Source organism: Tupaia chinensis, unplaced genomic scaffold (assembly GCF_000334495.1).
Source record: "Tupaia chinensis unplaced genomic scaffold, TupChi_1.0 Scaffold000033_1, whole genome shotgun sequence".
NCBI classification, from domain to species: domain Eukaryota; kingdom Metazoa; phylum Chordata; class Mammalia; order Scandentia; family Tupaiidae; genus Tupaia; species Tupaia belangeri.
Window position 1 is genome coordinate 3,155,505 of NW_006159463.1, and position 6,671 is coordinate 3,162,175.

The following is a 6,671-nucleotide window of genomic DNA, read 5'->3' on the forward strand; positions in this document are numbered from 1 at the left end:
TTTATTACCTTAGTTCTTGGGGCATCCAGAAAGGGCCCAGGACAGACAAATCTGATGGCCATACCCTGTGTGGCCTGCAAAGCTTAGTCCATTGTCCCATTTCTTTTATTTATTTTTTTTGAGAAGTTTTTGTTTGTTTGTTTGTTTTTTGCTATAGGGCACGTGTGCTTGCCAGAAAGACAGAGAGAGATGGAGAGACAGAAAGTGAGAAATCACCACCCAGGGGGTATGGCCACGCCACAATCCCTTCTCCTTCATTCTCCTCTGGGGATCTTGGGCACACACGCACACGTGCCCGGTGTGAGTTTAAGCCAGCGGATCCAGGACTCAAACCACGGTCGACTGCATAGGAGTCCAGCGATATAGCCATTATACTAACTGCTGGTCCCCATTGTCCCATTTTATGCCATCAATTTCTTGGGTCAAAGTGGGAAAGTTGGATTTTTCTTGTCCCTTCTACCACCTCCACTGAGGGCAGCCCTGGTTTCCAGACTCTTGGCAGTACGCATGCACACATGCCCACCATGATTTTCAAGCCACCAGGTCTGGCATTGAGACTGCAGTTGGCCATGTGGGAGTCCAGCGCCTTAACCACTTACTACCTGCTGGCCCCTGGACCACTGTTTTAAATAAGGGCATCTACAACTATAAATTTCCCTCTAAGCATTGTGCCATACATTTCATATGTATATTTTTATTTTTACTTATCTACAGTATTTTCTTATTTACCTTGTGATGTTTTTGACCCATGGGTATTTAGGCATGAGTGTTAATTTCCACATACTTTCAATTTTTCCAAGTTTATTTCTTATTGATTTATAAATTCATTCCATTGTAATCAGAGAACATACTTTCCAAGGTATCAACCCTTAGTTTATTGAGTTTTAGGGGCTGATAGGAGGTGTAGTGGTTTAAGGTGCTGAACTCTCTCATGGCCAACCATGGTTTGAGTCCCAGACCTGGTGGATTGCTTTCTTACTCTCTCTCTCTGGTCAAATTAAAAATAATAATGATGAATAAAATAAATTAAAATAATTATTTTTTTAAAAATGTGTTGAGGTTTTTAATGACCTTTCTACCAGATTTTCATTGAAGCATCTGACTTGGAAGAGTGGCAGGTTCTGGTAAACTAGCTACACTTTGAGAGATTTCCTGGTAACATTGTTTCCTACTCCAGGAGGGCCTGACTCTTTTTAAATTTCTCCACAGGAGAATAGGCATCATTGTCAAATCAGAGTAACAGACAGAGAAACTAAAAGGTATGATTATCTTCCTATTTTAGCCTTTACTTTAATAAATGAGGTGACCGAGTTCTAAAACTTTAAATGGTTTATGCAAAAACATGTAACCACTAACCAGCAGAAGAGCAAGGACTTACACCCAGGTGTCTCATTAGTTAAATGAGATTCCACTGCTGATGCTATATATTCTACTTTTAATTATTTAAATAGTCTTCAAGACTTTGAGACAGATATAAAAGTAATCTTTTATCACTTTTGATTTTTTCAGATAATTGTTGCAATTTTATCAGAAAGTTAAGCGATGATGTATTAATTTAGTTACCAAAGTCGATTGAGGTACATTATTTGTAAAGTCATTAGAAAGTTTTCATTTTCCATTATCAGCCTGACTTTGAAATGAGGGGTGAGGAGCATTTGTTACCCTCCTTTTTCTCCCAGAACCCCGGAACTGTCACCATCACACCTCCAGAAGGCTCCCCATCCTTCAACAAGAAGGGTGACAAGTGTAGAAATACATTTATTACCTTAGTTCTTGGGGCATCCAGAAAGGGCCCAGGACAGACAAATCTGATGGCCATACCCTGTGTGGCCTGCAAAGCTTAGTCCATTGTCCCATTTCTTTTATTTATTTTTTTTGAGAAGTTTTTGTTTGTTTGTTTGTTTTTTGCTATAGGGCACGTGTGCTTGCCAGAAAGACAGAGAGAGATGGAGAGACAGAAAGTGAGAAATCACCACCCAGGGGGTATGGCCACGCCACAATCCCTTCTCCTTCATTCTCCTCTGGGGATCTTGGGCACACACGCACACGTGCCCGGTGTGAGTTTAAGCCAGCGGATCCAGGACTCAAACCACGGTCGACTGCATAGGAGTCCAGCGATATAGCCATTATACTAACTGCTGGTCCCCATTGTCCCATTTTATGCCATCAATTTCTTGGGTCAAAGTGGGAAAGTTGGATTTTTCTTGTCCCTTCTACCACCTCCACTGAGGGCAGCCCTGGTTTCCAGACTCTTGGCAGTACGCATGCACACATGCCCACCATGATTTTCAAGCCACCAGGTCTGGCATTGAGACTGCAGTTGGCCATGTGGGAGTCCAGCGCCTTAACCACTTACTACCTGCTGGCCCCTGGACCACTGTTTTAAATAAGGGCATCTACAACTATAAATTTCCCTCTAAGCATTGTGCCATACATTTCATATGTATATTTTTATTTTTACTTATCTACAGTATTTTCTTATTTACCTTGTGATGTTTTTGACCCATGGGTATTTAGGCATGAGTGTTAATTTCCACATACTTTCAATTTTTCCAAGTTTATTTCTTATTGATTTATAAATTCATTCCATTGTAATCAGAGAACATACTTTCCAAGGTATCAACCCTTAGTTTATTGAGTTTTAGGGGCTGATAGGAGGTGTAGTGGTTTAAGGTGCTGAACTCTCTCATGGCCAACCATGGTTTGAGTCCCAGACCTGGTGGATTGCTTTCTTACTCTCTCTCTCTGGTCAAATTAAAAATAATAATGATGAATAAAATAAATTAAAATAATTATTTTTTTAAAAATGTGTTGAGGTTTTTAATGACCTTTCTACCAGATTTTCATTGAAGCATCTGACTTGGAAGAGTGGCAGGTTCTGGTAAACTAGCTACACTTTGAGAGATTTCCTGGTAACATTGTTTCCTACTCCAGGAGGGCCTGACTCTTTTTAAATTTCTCCACAGGAGAATAGGCATCATTGTCAAATCAGAGTAACAGACAGAGAAACTAAAAGGTATGATTATCTTCCTATTTTAGCCTTTACTTTAATAAATGAGGTGACCGAGTTCTAAAACTTTAAATGGTTTATGCAAAAACATGTAACCACTAACCAGCAGAAGAGCAAGGACTTACACCCAGGTGTCTCATTAGTTAAATGAGATTCCACTGCTGATGCTATATATTCTACTTTTAATTATTTAAATAGTCTTCAAGACTTTGAGACAGATATAAAAGTAATCTTTTATCACTTTTGATTTTTTCAGATAATTGTTGCAATTTTATCAGAAAGTTAAGCGATGATGTATTAATTTAGTTACCAAAGTCGATTGAGGTACATTATTTGTAAAGTCATTAGAAAGTTTTCATTTTCCATTATCAGCCTGACTTTGAAATGAGGGGTGAGGAGCATTTGTTACCCTCCTTTTTCTCCCAGAACCCCGGAACTGTCACCATCACACCTCCAAGATCTACGTGTCACCAACATACCAATGATTTTAAGGAAAATGTTTAACATAAAAATGTCATGTTGTATAACAAAAGTATAGTTCACTTATTCAAGTCAATAAAAAAATCAAAATAATTAGTATTTTCCCTAATTTTTTCTGTTTGTTGATATACAGAGTAGAAAAAGTGTATTTCCCTCTCTTAATCTCTGACCAATTTCTCAATTTAGAATGAATTAATTGAAAGAATAATTGTGTTCTTTCTATAATTATAGAAGAGAGTACCAATGTAAATAACTTTTCAAAAAGCCTGATAAATCCATGTATCAAATTATTTTCATTGGTAACTCATTGCTTTATTTTTCAAAACCTAATAAGTAAACATAATTTGTGCAAATGAATCTCCTTGAGCTCTGGTATCTACTTTTTAAAAAAAATGTGACTGTATTTATTTATTCATTTTTCATTTGACCAGAGAGGGACAGAGTGAGAAAGAGAGGGAGAAAGAGGGAAAGTGAGAAAGCAAGCTACCAGGTCCAGGACTTGAACTGCAGTTGGCCACATGGGAATCCAGCACCCTTAACTACCATGCCACCTGCTGGCCCCAAGCACTGGTATCTATTACAGCAACTATTATAGTGTTGTTTTGATTTTGGCTTAGCTAGTTGTGACACATTCATAAAAGCCATTCTGAGAAGTTCACACATCAAGGCAAACTACGTCACATCACTGACTAATGTGCATAAACGACTGCAAGTTAGAAGTCAGAATATACAGCATATGATGGTCACGTGACAAATCTACAATAGAGTTTTAAAACATTTACATATTTAAAAATATTGGATTTTGTTTGCATTTTTTAATTAGTTTAAATAACAACCATATTCTAATATAGTTTGTAATGATTTTGTAAAGCTTTTGTCTACAAGAAAAGAGATCACTGTTAATAGAAGATTTTTAATCATTTACAAAATAAAATGCAGAAATGTTATACTGCCCTGTGTAAACCTAAATCTTCTATTTCTGTAAAGTTTGCTTTTAGCTACAGGCAAAATAATATTGCTTGTCAGAAGAGGTTATGGATAGAATAATTAATGTGAGGAAAAACAATAATAAATGTGAATAAAATGGTACCAGGTAAAAAGCCATTGCTTCATAATTAGAGACATTTTGCACAAATTTATGTTTGTTTTTGTTATAAGTAGACATAAAATTATTTTCAAAATGGGATGCTGTTTAGACTCTTCTAACATTAATCCTATCAGTAGTCTTGAGTCTAAAGTGAGAATTTGAAACTGAGTTCATCCTTCACAATTGTGTGATCCTGGGAAGTTTATATAGCCCCTCTGAGATTCAGCTTTGGCCTATGTATAATTGAAATATTAATGATAATAGTTTTATCATAGCCTGGCCTTGATTAAAATAAATCTGTACATGAAAATATTTGGAATGATTAGCACAGAGTTACACTACGTATATTTTTACTGTTATTATTTCCAGGGCATAGGAGTTGCTCCATAAGCCTTTCTTGAATTAATCACCCCTCCAAAATAAAATACACAGGAGCCCTGCTCAGATAATATAAAATATCCTCACATTTAATAAATGTGTAATTTCTAGTATGGCAAGAAATTAAGAAACACTATTTCAAAACCTAATATCTAAAAAGTAAGAAATTCTGGAGACCAACAGGTGGCATAGTGGTTGAGGCACTGGACTCCTACATAGCTGACCATGGTTTGAGTCCCAGACCTGGTAACTCGAAACTCACACCAGGTGCTTGTCCATATATGTGTGCATGGACAAAATCCTAAGAAGAGAATGGAAGAGAAGGGTTTACGGTGTGGCCATCCTCCCTGGGGGTGATTTCTCACTTCGTTTCTCTCTGTCTATGTCTCACTCTGTCTCTCCAGCAAGTGCACACACCCATTGAAAAAAAAAAAAAATCTCTCTCTGTCAAAAAAACAAAACAAAGTAAGGAATTCTTTATATGGTATTATTTGAGCGGCTCTGAGAACACTGTATCCTTCTCACAAACTCTGTTCTACTACCTGAAGCTCACCCCATACTGCTTTGGCTAAACCATTGAAGGTCCTTTTGAAAGGCAATTGCTAAAAAGCAAACAAAGTTAATATCACATATTGAAACATAGCCATAGAATAAGGTGGAAATATTTTATATTAACTGGTACTTTGGTTATTCAGTTTATTAAATAATTATTTTTGGAAACGTTCTGTAGGGTTATATGTCACAAAAATAAAAAAAAAAAAAAAACAAGGAAGAGGGCTGGGAAACCTCTAGGATAAGATGGGAGGAATAAATTACTTACCTAATTTATTTTTTAGAGTCTAGTATGTCTCTGTCATCTCATAATGTCTATTTTAAAATAAGAATTTTCAACCTCAGGATGTATGTGGTAGTGTGTCTACTTTTGAAGTCACCGACAAAAAGATCTGATAATGTCCCATGTTATGACACTTCCATTATCGCCCAAAATAAAGACATTTTTGCTTGAAAAAAGTGGTTCCATGCTTCAAAGAAAAGGCTTGTCTCCACCTAACAGTGAAGGTTTCAACTGTACTGTGTGCAGAGTACAAATTGCAGGGCAGGAGTGAGTCTGGATCTGTTAGCGACACAATTAGAGAGTCTGACATTGGGTTACGAGGGCAGAGTCTGCTGCTATGTAACTTTGACCTGTTGTGTTCAAAGGTAGAGGAAGGACCAAGAAACCATTGGTGTGCAGTGAGAAGCACATGGCACCAGTTTTTAGTACACCTACTGAACTAATTTCAGAAAGGCCATGGTACCACAGCATTACCTTGAGTTCCAGGGCCTGGGCTTATATGCTCAGGTTGTGTGTTAGAAGAGGGGATGAGAGTTGGAAGATACTTAGTAAACCATTGGATACTTCTACTGACTAACACTGCATAAATGATTAGCACAGAGTTACACTATGTATATTTTTACTGTTATTATTTCCGGTGCGTAGGAGTTGCTTCATAAGCCTTTCTTGAATTAAGCAAGGCTTGATTGGGGCAATTGGGGCATTGGGGCAATGGATCTACACATGGCATTCCTCTCCTTCCTTCAAGGATCATATAAGACAGACATAGGAGTCAGACTGATGGAGACGAATGTGCCAGCCCTCTTACGTATGGGCAAGAGCTAGCGCAGAGAACACACGGCAGGTGTGCTGACAGGTGGCTTGCTGAAGCTCCTGTGAGT